The sequence below is a fragment of the Heterocephalus glaber genome, unplaced genomic scaffold (genome assembly GCF_053883595.1).
Source record: "Heterocephalus glaber isolate CG9 unplaced genomic scaffold, H.glaber_assembly_v1.0 deba00001755, whole genome shotgun sequence".
In the NCBI taxonomy this organism is placed as follows: Eukaryota; Metazoa; Chordata; class Mammalia; order Rodentia; family Bathyergidae; genus Heterocephalus; species Heterocephalus glaber.
In genome coordinates, this window is record NW_028258453.1 from 6,797,277 (window position 1) to 6,815,956 (window position 18,680).

The 18,680-nt window shown below is 38.9% G+C and overlaps 2 pseudogenes across 1 annotated transcript; both read left to right on the top strand.

The window, feature by feature from the left end:
* Positions 1-1,176: 1,176 nt before the first annotated feature.
* Positions 1,177-14,617, top strand: LOC147821268 (ribonuclease P protein subunit p14 pseudogene; annotated as a pseudogene). Its single transcript, XR_015447367.1, has one exon. The product of XR_015447367.1 is annotated as a ribonuclease P protein subunit p14 pseudogene (transcript).
* LOC147821269 (PHD finger protein 20-like) lies at positions 13,668-15,312 on the top strand (annotated as a pseudogene).
* The last annotated feature ends 3,368 nt before the right edge of the window (positions 15,313-18,680 follow it).

The window sequence follows — 18,680 nt, forward strand, 5'->3', positions numbered from 1 at the left end:
AAAGAGTTCATACTGGGGAGAAACCCTATGTATGTAAGCAATGTGGAAAAGCTTTCACCACTCACATATATTCCCAAATACATGAAAGAGTTCACAGTGGCGTGAAACCTTATGTATGTAAGCAATGTGGGAAAGCTTTTAGCACAAAAAGTGCTCATCGAACCCATGAAAGAGTTCACACTGGGGAGAAACCCTATGTATGTAAGCAATGTGGGAAAGCATTCAGCAAAAGCAGTAATTTTCAAACACATGAAAGAATTCACACTGGGGAGAAACCCTATGAATGTAAGCAGTGTGGGAAAGCTTTCAGCACAAGCAGTCATTGTCGAACACATGAAAGAATTCACACTGGGGAGAAACCATATGTGTGTAAGCAATGTGGGAAAGCATTCAGCTCATATGGTGCTTGCAAAACACATGAAAGATTTCACACTGGGGAGAAACCCTATGCATGTAAGCAATGTGGGAAAGCTTTCAGCACAAGTAGTTATTGTCGAATACATGAAAGAGCTCACGAGGGATACAAACCCTATGAATGTAAGCAGTGTGGGAAAGCTTACAGCACAAAAAGTGCTTGTCAAAGACATGAAAAAGTTCACAGTGGAGAGAAACCATATGTGTGTAAGAAATGTGGGAAAGCTTTTACCACACGTAAATGTTGTCAGAGACATGAAAAAGTTCACACTGGAGAAAAACCCTATGCATGTAAGCAATGTGGGAAAGCTTTCAGCGCGAAAAGTTCTTATCAAAGACATGAAAAAGTTCACAATGGGGAGAAACCATATGTGTGTAAGAAATGTGGGAAAGCTTTTACCACACAAAAATGTTGTCAGAGACATGAAAGAGTTCACACTGGGGAGAAACCATATGTATGTAAGCAATGTGGGAAAGCATTCAGCAAAAGCAGTCATTTTCGAGAACATGAAAGGATTCACACTGGGGAGAAACCCTATGAATGTAAGCAGTGTGGGAAAGCTTTCGGCACACGTAGAGCTTGTCAAAGACATGGAAGGACTCACAATGTGGGAAAGCTTTCAGCAAAAGCAGTTTTTGCCTAAAACAGAGCTCCCAATAGGGCAATGCCCTCTGTATATAAGTAAACTGGGAAAGCTTTCATCACTCATGGTGATTGTGAAAGACACAAAAGACCTCTTACTGGGTTTTGATCATACATAAGCAATGTGAAAACTTTCACACATGATTGTCAAATATGAAAAACACTGCATTGAAACCATGAGTATGTAAAATGGGATAGGTGTCAGTTCACAAATCGTTAAAGTCATGAGGGAATTCTCACTTGGGAGAAGCTCTCTATATATGAGCCCATTTTTAAAATCTTGTAAAAAATCCCCATGTAGTTGAGACCTTTAGAAATAATGCAAACAAATTTGATGTCAATATTTCTTTGTACAGGAGCATGGCCACAAATTTGAGGCTGACCATGCTTACACAGTTAAAGGCCAGCCTGAATTACAAAGGGAGACTCTGCCTCAAACAAAAAGCTTCTTTGCAAATTTCTCAGAAAGTACAAATCCCAGATAGAGATATCCTAAAGTACATACATTGTGTGGTTTTCAGTAAATCACTTACAAATATCTACATTCTGTATCTTAGGGTTTAACATAAAAATATTGAGTTGACATAAATTTGTGCTTTTGTATATCTTTGTGCTTAGTCCATGGTGTCTTAATTGTACATGGTAAATTGAAATGTAGTTTTTACTTTCCAGTGCAATTACTATGTAGGTTTTCTTTTGGCTTTCAAGTAGGAGGTATAGATCACAAAAAACCTTAATTTTTAAATGGTTCTTTGTTAATTGCGATTTTTACTACTACATTTTTTTTAACTTTGTAATGCATACTCCATATTCTGTGTAAGAAAAGATGATTTTGAATTTGATACTATATATTAAAATATATATTTTCAGAGATTTGTGAACATGTGTTTTTGAGAAAGTTGAGTTTTCAAACAACTTGCACTTTAGCAAATGTCATGTTTTCGTATTGTGACAACTACTTCAGTTATCATGTACATAATGCATGTTTTTCTTATACCAACCAATATTATCATTTACAAAACTTTTTGTTTTCTTCCCATCAGAATTTTACTTTTCATGTTTATATTGCAATGACTTTTAATTTGGTGTTAATTTTTTCACCACGTGTACCCAAAATAAACCGCACTGCTGTGTTTTTGATTGCCACAGACAAGCAGGACCATAACTTCTCTCCAAAAGGATATCATGAAGTATAGTAATCTGTCCAGAAGGTATAAATGATGGTAGGGTTTATGTGTAACAAGACTTTCAAAGGAATTTTTGTCAGCTGTGGAGCGGTTGTAAGGAGAGTAGTTGCTGTTGAATGAACAAGTGTTATTGCCTTTGTACTTGTACAAGTACATTGTACAAATGCCTTTATTCTATTCCTTGATGCTATGGTGCCATCCTACCTTTGGTCATCATTATTGTTTTTACCTAGTAAGCTGATCTAATGGTATGAAGGGAAAAGTAATGTGAGGTGTCAGTTTGGTAAAGGGCCGGGAATTTAGCTCAGTGGCACTGTACGTGCCTCACAAGTGCAAGGTTGTGATTTCTATCCCCAGTCCTGGAAAAAAGAATGAAAAGAATCTGTCAGTTTGCTAAAAAGTGAATTTACTAAGTTATAATTCAGGTTGTGTTTACCAGGTTTTGAGAAATGTTTACCATTTGTCATTGTTCCTAAGAACCACTGTCTTATGCTTGAAGTCTGTGACAGTTGCCTTCAAACACACATACTGGGCCAAGTTGTGTGCATGAGTCCCAGTTGGTCCCCTTTGCCCTGTATTTTGTTCCTCTTTTTTAGCATTGACATAGTTTGTAAAATGTTTTATATAGTGTTCTCGAATATAAAAGCTGCTGGATTTCTGATGGGATTGCACTGTTACAAACCTATGATATCATGAAAACATTAGTGAGCAATGTATTAAATACCCAAAATTGAGGGAGTATATCTTCCCCTAGCATTAATTATGCTTAGGCACATACATTACTTACCAGTTGTATAATGTCATTTAAAACTATGTCTATTTTGTACCTGAAATATCTGATGTAATTTGAGGAATACAATGTACTGCAGAATACAGTGTCAATGTTTACACCCTACAACATGTGGCCAACTTCCCTGCAGCACAGTTCTGTTGCTTACCATCACCAGGAGGATATGTAGTGTGTATTGCTGTTGCAGCTAGTGACAAAATATGGAAAGTCCAACATGTTTTTTCTTGAGCACATTTACTTTCTGATTATTTTACCATGAAAAAAATCTTTCTGACCCTGCTGATGCATGCTTGTAATCCCAGAAACTCAGCAGGCAGAAGTGGGAAAAAAAGTTGAGTCCAGCCTATTCAACAGTGAGACCCTGTCTCTAAATAAATATGAAAGTCAGAGCTGGGGATCTAGCTCAGTGGCATGGGACCTGCCTCAAAAGCTCAAGGTCCTGAATTTGATCCCTGGTACTGGAAAAAAACCAAAGAAATATGTATCTATATTTGCATTTTATATACTTATATAATATATATCTATATAGATACATATCTATATATATGAAAATTCTGCAGAGGTATCTCTGCTTTAATACTTGTAGTTTACTACTCAGTGTCATAATTATTTTAATAGTAACAATTACACATCAGTGTTTGTCCTTTTCTCATTTCACTACTTAATAGTTTACCCAAGCATCATTCTGGCAGCACATTTCTTTATTTACTGACTATCTTGAACTTTGTTCAGGCAGGTATCAGTTTAACCAGTCAATTCTTGTATTGAATAAATTTGATAAAATTGTCATTTTTTTGTATTTCCTGTTACCTTATAAAAAGTAATGGAAAATAGGAAAGTTTTGGTCATCCTGTATATAAAGAGTTGGACTGGTGAGTTGTTTATGTGTAAAGGTTTAAGTCAAATGTGATTCCTTTAATCCTAGCTTCAGGAGAGGCTGAGACAGGATCATTGTGGCTTTGAAGCTAACTTTGGGGGGTCACTTAGCTAGATGCCTTAGCAAACTGAACAGTTGTCTTTATACTGGCATTTGAAGTTTAAGAAAAGAAATTTAGGACAAGAACATAAACCTAGGATAGGGTACAAAAAAATCAATAATGCAAATCATGATTTTGTTGCTCAGGAAATACTCTTTTCATGGAAATAACTGTACAGCAGTAATATATATGCCTGTCAGAATAAAGCATAAAAATAGATGATGAAAGAGCCAAGCATTCCATGTTCTGAATGTAGAGAACATAGAGAGATATACTAAAATTTTCTTTTCTCAATGTTTTTGCTGGTGTGTTTGGTAGAAAAGAAGGTAGGATGATACAGTAAACAAAAAGCTTTATATAAACATTTACAGCTCTTGCCCAGACATGGAAGCAAATACAAAAGCATGAAAAAATAACCACCAGAATGGGAAACATTTTACCTGATACACCTCAGAGAACTAATATGTGAAAAAAACAGGCAAATTAAATGAATAAACACTTCTCAGATTAAGTACAAATTCCCAATAAATACCTAAAAGAATGTTGAGCATTTTTGCCCAATAATGAAATGCAAATTGGAACATCAACTCATTCCAGAAAGAAAACACCACTAAGGACTCAAAAAAATATTCATGAGCCTACAGGGAAAAAGGAACCATTCAGTATCCTTGGTTGGATTTTAAGTTGTTCAAACCCTTCAGAAGTCAGTGTATAAAGTATTCAAAAAACTAAAAGTAGTCATTCCATTCAGTGTAGTGCTTCCTTTGGTGGATGCCTTACTCAAAGAGTTAAAAACATCGTATTTCAGTGTCCAATGCATATTCCTGCTTTCAGCAGCAATACTCACTTTTTCTGTTGAGCTGTAGTAGTGAGTCCTGCTCTGTCAGTCACCAGATATCACGGATAAGCAACAAGTACCTTCAGTGTCCTCTATTTAATAAATTATATGTGATATTTTATTATGAAATGGGCTCTATGTTATTCATTCTGACTACAGGTCAATATAAGCATGATAAGCATGTTAATGTAGCAAGGGGATCACTTACATTCATTAGATTTGGTATATTAAATGCACATTCAATATATTTTATTTCAACTTTTTTCTGTTTTTCAAATATTTCCACTTTGCACCTCAAGGAACAGCTGTAACGACCAAGTTTATAGGTGGTGATGTGCATAACACCAACCTCATTACGTTCTCTCTTGGTTCAGTGCTGTTCATGTACTTTAGTGAAACATGTATACATGTGTGTATACCAGTTTTTTCTAATTTTCTCAACAATGTTTAACTTTTTTTTGTCCTATGTTCTTGAGTAATGACAGCACCAAACATCACACCTGGTTGAAAATTCAAATATGCAGAAGCTTCTATTTTCAACTTTGTTTTTTGTTGTTGATCATGTATCGTTTCTTTTTTGTGGTTCATCACTACCCAGTCCGCTTAGATGACACCAACTTTTCTCATGACAATTATTTTCCATTCAGCTCAAGAGACCTCATATCAATTATTTTCTCTAAAAAGACATAAACAGACACACAGGTTCTATGGCATATTTTCATCAAGTCATGGTGATGACATGATTAACAATCCAAAAGCCAGAAAACACTTAGTAAAATTTTAGTAATACATGCCTCTGATATATAATGTTTACATTCAATGAGAGTAAGTTCACATATATAAAATATTTGAACTTCTTTATCTTACCTTTCCATCGCCTTTCTCTCACTTCCAAAACTTCCTCATCTTGTTTTCATTTGTAAAATCTCTCATTTTCCAATTACTGATCTTTTATTTTTTCTTATTGAAGTTAATTTAAACAGAATGCCTCCTATTGTAAAGTCAATCATCTATAAATAGCATCCTGAATATAGAAGTGTGTAAGGATTTCAGCTTCTTTCCTATGTTTGTACAGAAAATCCACAGAATATAATTTCAATAAAGATAATCCCAAATGATGAATATGAGTTTCACATTATGCCCCTGGAAATGGAGGGCCACATGTGTGCAGCACAAGCATGTGATGATCACAAGCATATGAGTTCAATGCCTGAAAACTGAAGCCTCAGAATGACTTATGGAGACCTTTGATGCAGTGCTGCCTGGGTTTGAGGCAAAAGTTTTCTCCTTTATCTCTAATAGATGTGTCCAGGGGTGTGGCAGCATCTAAAGTAATTACAGTCCCTCTTTATCCACATGTTAATTTTGCTACTTTAGGAGGGTCTAATAATATTAAATATTTCAACAATAAAAAATGACAAGGTTCATATCATGTACTAGGCTCAATAGCATGATTAAATCTCATGCCACTATGATCCATCATTTATCTCAATTTATCTCATCATACAGCTGTTGTGTGCTGTCACATCATGACAGGAAGGATGAGTACAATAACAGCAGCAGCATTCAGAGAAAGGCAGCACATACACATGGCACTGATAACATCATGGGGTTTTTGTTGTTGTTGTTGTTTTTTTGGTACCAGGGATCAAACTCATGTCCTTGCGCTTGCTCAGCAGGTGGTGAAACCACTGAGCTAAATCCTTGGCCTGAAATCATGTTGTTAAATAAGCATTGTAGTATTAAGTAATAGTATTAATGTCTACCTGTGTATAATTTATCAATTAAATTTTATACATATATATGAATATAATATTCTCTATGTGTGTGTATGTTTTTGTGTGTTTCATTATTATCTACTGTTGAGACCTTACATTGGGCAGATGGTATCATATCCCCCATCAGATAAGGGTGCTCTACTTTTCTTCTTTTAGTATAGCAGTACACAATTCCTATCTGTCTGGCTTATCACAACAGGAAAAAAGACTAGACAAAAGTTGTCTGGAAGACATATGACTGCCTAACTGGCCAAGTGACAAACAGCATGTGCATTGCTCAAGAACAACCACTCTTCAACTCCCATGTCTAACTCACACACATTTTTGAAAACTTCCTATCTTTGCCCCAGGGTAATACCTTGGTTTCACTTGGAGTGTGATTGAACTTCAGAAGGAATAAACCTGGAGCAGGTATTAATTTGTGGAGGGAAAATGCTTTATTTAGGAAGTTTAGGATTGACTCTAGGAAAGACTGGGTAGGTGAGTGGTAATGAAGGTGAGGTAAAGAGACAGATTCAAATGGCAAAGAGAACACAAACATCACCAGGCAGGCAGCACCAGGAGACAAGAATCACTTGGGACCATGAGAGAATTACTGAGGCTGAGGGAACAGGGGAGAATTCATGTTTGATAAGTTCTTACCCAAAACAGTTTAATTACATATAAGTATTTATTTGTAGACTTCTTCATATTCTCAAAGTTATTTTTCTCTTTTCTTTTTCCTCTCTTCCATTAAGTTTATTGGTACATTTTAGGTATATAATACAGTTACATTCATCATTAGGATCTTGTACCTTTACATGATGTATCTTGGTTCTTATTTTTTCCCCACTCATTCCCCTGCCCTCCCTTCACCCCTTCCACCCTTCCCCATTTACAAAGGCCTTGTTTCTGTTTTTTTCCTTTTCTCATATTTTTTTCTTTTCCCTTCTTTCCTTTTCCATATTCTTCCCACTTCCCCTACTCCTTTAGACCTTTTCTTCCTGTTACTCAATATCAATTATACATTTTGATCCTTATTTACACTTTTAGTTTTTCACACTAGAGAAACTATTCGGTATTTACACATGTGTGTCCTCTTTATTTCACTTAAGAGTATGACCTCAGGGCCGGGGATTTAGCCCAGTGGTTTCGCTGCCTGCTGCACAAGCACAAGGACCTGAGTTCAATCCCCCACACCAAAAAAAAAAGAATAAAATGTAATTTTAAAAAAAGTATGACCTCAATGTGTATCCACTTAGCTCTAAATGTGTCTAGTTTGTCATTCTTTATGGCAGAGTAGTACTCAATTAAAAAAATATCACATCTTCATCCAGTCTCCAGTTGATGCACAATTGGCCTATTTCCAAGTTTTAGCTAATACAAATTGTGCTGCTATAACCATGGGTGAGCATATATCACTGTGGTATGATTCTTTTAATTCTTATGTTAAGATACCCAGCAGAGGAATAGCTGGGTCAAATGGGACTTCTAATCCTCGTTGTTTGAGGTATTTCCATGCTGATTTCCATAGTGGGTGCACCAGTCTTCACTCCCACCAACAATGGAGAAGGGTTCCTTTCTCCCCACACCCCTGCCAGCATTTGTTATTGGTTGATTTCTTGATAGCAGCCATTCTTTCTGGGGTGAGGTGGAATCTCAGTGTTGTTTTCATCTTCATCTCTCAAATGACCAGTGATGTTGAACATTTTTTCATATCTTTATTTGCTGCTTTTACTTCTTTGTCTGAGAAATGTCTGTTCCTTTCAGATGCCCATTTTTGTATTGGGTCTTTATATTTGGGGGGGTCTGATTTTTTTGAGTTCTTTATATATTCTAAATAGTAGACCTTTGTCTGAGGAACAGCTGGTAAAAATTTTTTCCCACATTGTAGGTTGTCTCAGCTCTGTTGGTGGTTTCTCTTGCAGTGCAGAAGCTTTTTAAAAAGATGAGATCCCAGTTGTTGATTCTTTGTGCTAGTTCCCATGCTACTGAGGATTTGATCATAAATTCTTTTCCTATGCCAATGTCTTCAAGAGTTCTACCTAACTTAGCTTCCAGCAAGATTAGTGTTTCTGTTTTAATATTTAGATCTTTTGTTTTTTTGGTACCAGGGATTGAACTCAGGACCTTGCGCTTGCAAGGCAGGCGGTGGAATCACTGAGCTAAATCCTCAGCCCTTAATATTTAGATCTTTAATCCACTTGGATTTTAATTTATTGCATGGTGAAAGGTAGGGTTCTAGTTTTAATCTTTGGCAACTTGAAATCCAGTTTTTCCAACACCATTTATTAAAGAGGTTATCTTTCCTCCAGTGAGGATGGTTGGCTCCTTTGTCAGAGATGGGATAGCTGAGTATGTCTGGAGTTGTTTTTCCATCTTCTAAATGGTTCCACTGATCCTGAGGTCTGTTTCCTTGCCAATACTATGCTGTTTTTATCACTGTGGCTTTGTAGTATACTTTTAAGTTGTGGGTTGTGATACCCCTTACCATATCTCTGTTGCCTAGAATTGCTTTTGCTATTCTATGTCTCTTCTGGTTCCAAATGAATTTTTGGATTATTTTCTTTAGTTCTGTGAAATATACTGTTGGGATTTCAATTGGGATTGAACTGAATCTGTATAGCAGTTTTGGAAGTGTGACCATTTTCACTATATTGGTTCTTCCTACCCAGGAACAAGGGATATTTTTATTTGTCCATTTCAAAATCCACCTAAAGTGTCTTAGCATTTCACTTTTCAACGTCACCAGGAAGCATAATATGAATCATGGATTGTCACAAAGACACATTAAAAGATTTGGATTCCACATGTCTGTCATTTAATCTATAAATGTTGTGATGTGGATGAATCATATCTTCAAGATGAGGGCAATCTTAGGCCTGCTTTGAAAGGGCAATGAATTTTCGTTCATGCTAGATAGGCAGCAGTCTTCCCTGTAGGTGGCCTCCAGCTACAGAGAACACCAACAGTGAGTATGAACAGTGAAAAGCTGGAGGAGAGTGGTGGAAGCCTAGAGATTCATATGCAGAAGCCATGCAGAAGGTAGAAGCCACAGCCAGTGAGTGCTTGGCTTCTTTCTGACCAAATTTTCTTTGGGAATTTTTACACACAGTTTTGATTTTGGCATGCATAGTTATGATGAGAACAGCTTATAATTTGTATCCATGAAACTTTTTGGTCAGGTTCAGAGATAGATTTCTTTATGTAGTTTGTAGGAGGAAGGGGTGATGATTTGACACATTCAGTGAGAACCTTAAAGTGACTCCAGGTAAGGGTGTTCCTCTAGTAAATATTAAGGTGAAGAATTTGCATTTTCAGAAAAGGGTAAATGGAACAGCAGACTATGGTCTCCTCCCAAAGTTAATATTTTTACTTGTTGCTGCCTCATCATCAGGATCCAATTCACTGTGGCACACCATTTCTGCAGTCAATCTTGCCCTCTACATTGGAAACTTGTTCAACTGTCTGAATGTGGCTGTTTCTTTTGGCCATGGGTGAAGCAGGTGGCTTATGTTCACCCTTGACTGTTCTGTTGATATTGCTGATGAATAAGTGTAATACACGTGTTATTTAATAATTATATTCCCTTGTTTTTACATTTTCTCTTTTCGAATACAATGCATCAAAGCCAGGTGTGGTTCTTGACTCCTATAACCTCAGCACTTAGGTAAGCTGACCCAAAATGATGTCAAGTTTACAAGTTTGAGGCCGTGCTGGGCAACTTAGCAACATACCAAAACACTGTCTTATAAAAAAAATGTACCTGAGGATGTGGTAAGTAAAAATGCCTTGGATCCAACCCCAACTTAGAGGAAGTAAAATAGGTTTATTTCACTGAAAAAGTGAGAGAAAGTCTTGGGAATTAATCCATTCCACACTGCTCAAGGGTGATATCCCACACTCTATCCCCTGCTAAGGGTCTTACTTTCTCTAGGCAGCCCTCCTACTCTCAGTTATGTTGTCTCCACAGAGCACAGTCTAGAAACATGTGCACACTTATTGCTCTATTTCCAGGAGAGAGAAGCAATAATGGCCCACTAAATACACTTAGAAAGCAGGTGCCTGCTCTGGAAAGACAGGAGCAAGTTCAGCTTAAAAGCAGTCATTCCCAGATGGACCAGTTCATCATTCAGGAGTAACCCTGGACATGGAAGAGTCTTGCATGGCATGTGTCACTTAGCTCATCACAGCCAGTTATGGGATCACTTCTCCTGTCCCTCAGATTTCAGTGTGTGTCTTTGATCACCAGCCACTGGGAGATGCAGGTTGGTTGTATGAGATGCATAGGAGAGCAGGAGAGGGAGATCAGGCTGATCCATAAAGTGGAGCCTTCCTTCAGTTTTTGCTGCTATACATTAGACCCAGTGTCACTTGCTGAGAAATAGCCCAATAGTCTCAGACTCCCTTGCTATGATAGGGAAAACTTTTAGATAACTTAGTAGATTGAATATTAAGGTTGTTGTAGAAGCAAAATAAATGTGTTCCTTTCAGATTTGCTTTTCCCATAACTCTTGTTTAAGGTGATGGTTATCTCACTCTTTCACCAGTAACTTCAGTAACCTAACAAAGTTACTATGCCTGGGTGAATTTACAATGTATATGTGCTTACCTTGTGTCTGTGACTTCAAAATATGAACTGGAATTGTACTTACACATCAAAAACCACTAGGGATGAAATAATGGCTAAAAAGGATATGAAAAGGAAACCCTGAACAAAGGGGCACACGGATACTAACCAGACCGGTTTCTGGTGGTCCCACCTGCTGGCAAGTAGAACTTTTATTATTTTAGCTGAATTCTGTGTCTCCGTGTATTTCTTTCCGAGATTTCTGGAACAGCTATGTGACTTCCTTGAGCTATGGGAAATGTTTGAACACAGGAGCAAGCTAGAATCCTGAAATATCAGTGTTGTGCTGAGTGCTCTGAGATGGATACAGATGAACTAGTTTGGATCTGCTGAACACGATAGCTTTTCAGGAAATATTAGAAGTTTGTGACCTGTCCTCTTTCTTGCCCTAACCTCATATCTCCTGGGCTGTGGAATGGGGCTGGGCCAACAAGTGGGAGCCCAGCATCCTGCCTGTTTCTGGTTCAACTTCTGTGTCATGTAAACCCTCATCTTGTCAGCAATACACCTCTAGCTCTGTGTCTTTCTATATTCTGTGGTCACTTCAGTATGTCATGGAGGAATCCCCAGGCTCATGTGTAGAGTTTGTACATGGGAAAAGTTATAGTTCCTGTGTTGTCAGTCCCTCCTTTGTCTCAGGGACAATCCTGAGTGATCTGAATTTTTCAGATTTTTGGGAAGCAGAGTGTCAAGTCCGTGACCTGTGTTCAGATCCAGGGGCTTCTGAACGCCAGCATCAAATCTCTATTTTCCAGATCAGGTCCAATTTTCAAAGTCACTGTAAAGGGACATAAAGAAGTACATGTGACTGGGCTAACAGAAGGAGTGATTTGTTGCCATGTGTAATGTGATAATTATCCTTGGACTATTTGTTGACATTGCTTTAAAAATTTGATGCTGCATGAGGAAGGACATGAACTTATTTGAAAGGAATATCATCATTTTGGGAAAGCCCAAGTAGAAGTTCTACAAACATCTCAATCATTAGACAAAAAAGGGAGAAGAGCAGAGACATTGAGATCCTGGGAATGAGGAAGGGTGGCAAATTTGGCTCCTAGACCAGATAATGGCTTCCCCTAAGTGAGCTGACTCAGGGTGAGAATGGATCAAAGACCACTGTCCTAGAGGAAGAAGAGAAACTTATGTGCACTTTGTTAATATCTGCTTTTTGCTGGACTGACTTTGGCTAACAGTGCTGAAGGCAAATTGTGGAAATTTGGGGAGTGCCTGGTTTTCTCTTTGTAGAATTTTTGAGTGTGCATGGAGTGTGTGTGTGTGTGTGATCATCTAAGTCTAATGAGCTCAATGTTTGTTTGCCCTGGGCTGTTTTTCGAGACCAAAAAACAATTGGGTGTGGGGTTCTATAATGTTTTTGTGTGTAGATTGTTGGATGACAGTATTAAACTAATTAACAGATATTTTTATATACATAACATTGCAAACCATTTTTATTCATTCACATATGTTTCACAAAATATAGATGTCAATTTGTCATGTTTTAACACACAAATAATGTACTTTGATTGTATTCATTGTCCCTCCCTTTCAATGTCCTCTTCCCCTGGTCTTCTTTCTCTTCTGAAACAGTCTTGTTACTAGACTGGGTCTGAGATGAAGTTACCTAACCCTAAACATGGACTGTTTGGAGTTATGTTGACTCCCTTTACACAAAAAGGATTTTCAGGATGTGTCAATAAGAGGCCCAAGACAGACTGAGCAGAGCACTCACAGATGTGCTTGTTGGCTCCTGTCACAATGCTGTACTGGAGTGATTTTGGTCACTGATACTGGTTGTGAGGACTGAGTGGGACTCTGCAGGGCATGCTTCCTCAGCCAGGAGAGAGTTATGATCAGCATTGGAAAAGATGCTGACATCAGCTGCCTCATATGAAAGAATAGTTTACAAAAATTCCTCAGAGTACCACTACATGAAAGTCTGCCCAGAATTTCAAGATCATGGAGTTGGACTATATGTGGCACAGTTCAAACAGCTGCTTTTTCTGCTCTGAAGGACGTGTTTGGGGAGGTTGGTGCTGCTTTACCCATGGACGTCCTGACCTATGAAGAGAAGACCTCATTCAGCCATCTTGAGTATGTAGCAGTGGTATGGTCAGATTGTGGAGCTCTTTGACCCTGCCAGGGTCCTATAAAGGCAAAAAATGTGCTTTCAGAGTGATTCAGGTTTCTCCCTTTCTTCTTGAATTATCCGGTAATAGTAGAGAACTAGTGTTGGATTCAGCAGTCTTCAATTTCAGAAACTTTTCCTCTGCTCCTGAAAATTTCATTTTTTTTTTTAGTACCAGGGATCCAACTTGGGACCTTGCAATTGCAAGGCAGGCGGTGGAACCACTGAGCTAAATCCCTGGCCCTTGAAAGTGTTTTTTGATGTCTTCATAGTTTGAAAACAGAAGCAGGCTTAAAGACACCATTGATGAAATTTGAAGATGTTGAAGATGTTCCTAGTAATACCCAGCCATCAGCTTTGGTGGGGTGGACTTCAGAGGAGATTCTGCTTGAATAGACCAGTGCCGAACAGACCTGCCTGTAAGAGTTGGAGACCTGGCCAAACTCAGCAGGGCCTTCACACAGAGGGATGTGGCTGCTTTCTCAGAATTAACTGGAGATGTTAATCCCTTGCAAAATGAAGATTTTGCAAAACACACCAAGTTCATAAAGATGATTGTACATGGAGTTTTGATCAATGGATTAATCTCAGCCCTCTGGTGTACTAAAATGCCAAGGCCAGGTTGTGTGTTTCTTTGTCAGGAAATTAACATCCCAGCTCCTTTCTATATTGGAGAAGTTGTTTTGGCTTCTGCAGAAGTGAAAAGACTAGCTCTGTGCTGGGAGTGGTGCTACAGCAGCCTGGAAGCCCCTACCTCTGCTCTGGGAGCCTATTTTGGGTTTTTTGAGTCAGGGTCTCACTTTGTAATATAGGCTGGCCTATGTAGCTGAAAGCAGCCTCGAACACACAGGAGTCCTCTTGCCTTAGCCTCTCAGGTGCTGGGATTGAAGGCATGTGCCACCACGCCTGGCTTGGGATTGTTTATTAAGCTTATTTTTAGTGAAGCTACAATTGAAGAGCAATTTACCACCAAGCAAGTACTTCATTCAAATTAAATTCCCTTACTTTTTATAAAACTCAATGTTGGTGGCTGACAGATGATGAGCACAGTTTCCAGAGGTGAAAGTAGGAGCAAGATTGGATGAGGGAGTTGTCTCAGGTGCACTGCTGATTTTCAGCTGATTCCAGTCCCACTCACTGCTTGTGCCTACAATGAGAACTTCTGGGAAGATGGGAGATGTAAATTCACTCGTGCTTGGCAAATGGTGCTGCATGGTCAGATGACACAGAAGCAGGGAGCATCCTGATCTGCAACAGCAAGGCTTGGAAACAGCACTCAGGGGAAGGGAGGGCTCATTGCAGACACATCCATGTGATGGACACCAGAAGCAAGCAAGAAGCCCCCAGGTACAGAACTTTGAACGGGGCAGGGGAGAAGCCCCTACCCCTACCCTGGTCTGTAAAAGAGTCCTATATCACCAGTGAGCACTGCTACCAGAAGCCCCGTGCCTGTTACCCTGCTGTGGAACAGAAGTTAGTGGTGGAGACATGTAGCTCTGCCCTTGATGATGCAGTCAACTCACTCTGTGAGAATGGTGATGATTCTTTCTCCCCTCACCTGGGCTGTCCTCTGGACCAAGACAGGAGCAGAGGGGACAGCAACCCCAGACCCAGTCCCCCAAAAGTCAGGGACTATGTCTCCAAAAAGGTACTAGCAGAGAAAGCGCCTGCTTGGAAGCTGCTGGCCAGAGGTGGAGAGGGGTTGGTGAGCTCCCAGCATCAGTGGCAGTTTAACCTGATGACACATGTGGAATCTCTTCAGGATGAAGTCACACACAGGATGGACTCCATTGAGAAAGAACTGAATGCACTGGAGAGCTGACTGGACTACACTGGGGAGCTGGAGCCACCGGAACCACTGCCCAGGCTTCCACAGCTCAAGTATTGCATCAGGCAGTTGCTGACGGACCTGGGCAAGGTGCGGCAGATTGCTCTCTGCTGTTCCACATGAAATTGGGCACTCAAGACTAATGGGGGCACAATCCTCGGGTACCTGCAGGAAGAGCTTCTCATATTGAAATACACCTAGCATGCGGAATGTACGTGATACTGACTGACTTCAGAGACCTGGCCAGGAGTGTGATGAACATTGGACAGAGAGGCCATTTTGGCTTTTGGAGGGCAGGGCACTGACATGTGGAAGCCTACCAAGAAGGTAGCAAATAGACTCGTGGGATTCCCTTCTTCTGTGCACATCACTGAATGAAGAGAGTCTTTTTGCACAAACTTCCCTTGAAATCGTGCCACTGATGATGACAAATTGAACAAGAGCCAAAAAAATTTAGTTGGAAACAGTTGTAAATTCAGTCTTCAGTTTATTTAATTGACTTTGGGTCAGGTTGGGGACACATGCTGACCTTTCTTGTTTTGCCTGGCATGGAGTTTAGGCACCAGGTACCATTTTCATTTCCAGCTTTATAGGATTGCTGGGACTCACCATGCTGTGGATGTTGGGAAGGAGCAGAGGCCTCAACTGTCCTGCCTTATCCTTAGGAGTCTTCACTTTTCTCACCACATCTCTTGCATGTCTTTATGATACCAGGAATGAGTTTTTTATGCTTTTCACCCCAGAGTTGACTGGGTTGTGGCTTTTGTCACAGAGACCATACAGCCAGTGGAGGAACTAGAAGCTTACTGTAATAAGCATCTAGGAGGAATTGCAAATGAAAGCAGGCAGGCTCTGGAACCCAAAGGACAGCATTTTCTACCCACTTCTTAATGTTGACAGCACCCAGTTCTATTTAAAGTCTGAAAAAATTGTTTCCCAGAGTTTTGCACTCTTTCACTGTAAAGATGTATTGCAAAGAATGTGGTTTGGGGAATTACCTTATTTTATATTGTCAAACTTCAGATTCTCTGTGTGCCACTTTTCTCTTTCCCTGAAGTGTATGTCCACTAGTTGGCATTTTCAGAATGGTTAATATAACACTTTGAAGTTCCTATTTGTGTCACTTTGTGAGATCAAGGTGATTATGCTGCTTAAGGTCCAGGTGCAACCTATTTGTACCTTTTGAGACATTTGTGTTATTTTTCCAGGTTATGTCTCCATGTATAATTGCTGGATTTTGTTTATCCATACTATACAAATTTAAAGAAAATGTCTCATGCTTTGAAGATTGACCATTTCATGTCTTCTTATCACTAAAGGCAAAAGTCAAAGCATAGTTGTCTATTAACATAAGTTAATCATGGGTTTATGAATCTATAATGTTATATGCTGCAAATATTTACTATGTAAACATGAAGTAGCCAATATTTCAATAGCAATAACAGTGTCTCCAGAGACCTTTAAAATGGTTAAGCTTTGGGCTGGGTATTTAGTTCAGTGGTTCTGGCACCTGCCTCACAAGCGCAAGGTCCCGAGTTCTATCCCTGGTACCAAAAAAAAAATGGTTAGGCTGTAAGACACAGGTCATTATGGTCATGAATTCAGGCCTCTGTACTAATGTTTCAGGGAATGCTGTTGAAAGATTTGTTTGCCATTTGATATAAAATGAATTATAGGACAAGCTGACCTGTATAGCTTATCCATCAGAGGGAATACATTCAGCTGTAACTTTTAATAATGAAATGGGCCCAATTCTTTTACAAGAGGTTGTTTGCCATTGCTAACACTGGTGTTTCTGGTATAGGATGAAATACTCAAGGAGTATGTATGGCATTTATCTGTGCTCCAGATAATTTATCAGACAGCTGCATCATAAGAATTTTGTGATGCTTTTCTGAAAAGGGAAGGAACAGGATGATTTTCTATAGCCACAACTGTGAAGTATGATAACTATTGTATTATGGTTTTCTTTTCTGAAATTACATTTGAGTATCACATTTGGGGGAAGCTGTAACTCTTAAGGTAGTCAATTTCGCATCTTGTTCAAAGAGGAAAGCAGAAACTGAATTATTCTAATTGTGTCAAGTGGTTCTTACTGGGTTTATCATTTAGGTTTTGTAAAGGAAATATGACTCATTATGACTTTTGTTCTTAGGGAAGCTGGAAGACTCCCCAAGTTCTGATAACCTCAGTGTGTTTCCTAATTTAAAGCCCTGTTGAGGGGCTCCATCCCCACTTTCTGGGTCAAAGTGAATTAACCCATGTTGGAGCACTGGAAACTATTTGCAAACATTGCTGATACCATTTAGAAATGTGTGCACTACCTAAGTTTTTTGTCTGAGAAAAACTATCCACCTATAAAAATTGCCTTGACAAAAAGAAGTGAAAAGACTGAAGCATTTTGTTGCTTTTATCACAGTATCATGTTCCTTAATAAAAAATAAAAAGACTGTTATGGAAGGCTGGATTAAAGTTATGCTACCAGAAGCTCGTAAATTCTGTTGCAAGTTCAAACACCAGTGCCATTGTTATTAAAGAAGCACCCAAGGAAATGGGCTGCTGTGTCAAAAAATAAAATAAAATAAAATAGAGGCCCAGAAAAGGTTAGGTATAAAGTGCTTAGTATGCTCTCAAGAGTGGAGTGGAAGCCCTCATTAGAGGGAGGTGCCCTACAGCTTGGAACTGGGAATCTTTATGTATTTTTAGCAATGAAAATTTGTGTGGGAGCTGAGGATTTAGCTCAGTGGCACTGGGGCTGCCTCACAAGCACAAGGTCCTGAGTTCAATTCCCAGTACCCCACCCCAAAAAAAGAAAATCTGTGAAATTTGACAATTTACACTTTCCTTTTGGTAGGTAGCAGAGAAAGGCTCAGCCACAGTATGATGTTTTTGTATTCAAAGCTGAATGCCCAATTTACAGGTTAAAAGTGTGATTTATTCACAAGTGAGAGGAGTTGTCCAAGATTCTTGTGTTGGTCAAGAAGAGAAAATTTTAAACTGGACTTGTGTCCTGAAGATGCATTTGTCATTTTAAAAATTATAATTTTTTACTTGTCTTCTTTTAACCTATCTTTATTTCTTCTAACATATCCCCTAAGACTTTTATTCTTTATTTCTAAATTTGTAGAAGGGCAGCTGATCTGTCTTCCATAACTGCTTCAGAAAGAGCATTTATCCTGTCTAGCCAGTGATCAAAAGTCTCAATCTGGGTGATGTAATAAGGAGACAAAGATGAGTTTTTTGTTTCTTTGTGTGTTTTTCTTTTCTTTTTTTTTTTGGTACCCAGGATCAAACCCGGGTGATTGTGAGCCAAGTGGTAGGACCACTGAGCTAAATCCCTGGCCCATTTTTTTTTTTAAAGATGAATTTTTATGATGAACAATGCTCCTTTGTTCATCAGGCAATTGCCCAAGAACATTAGCAAGTAAGTTATTGACAAATAAGTTTTATTTTATAGCTACAGAAAATAACCAGGAGTCAGAAGTTGTAAG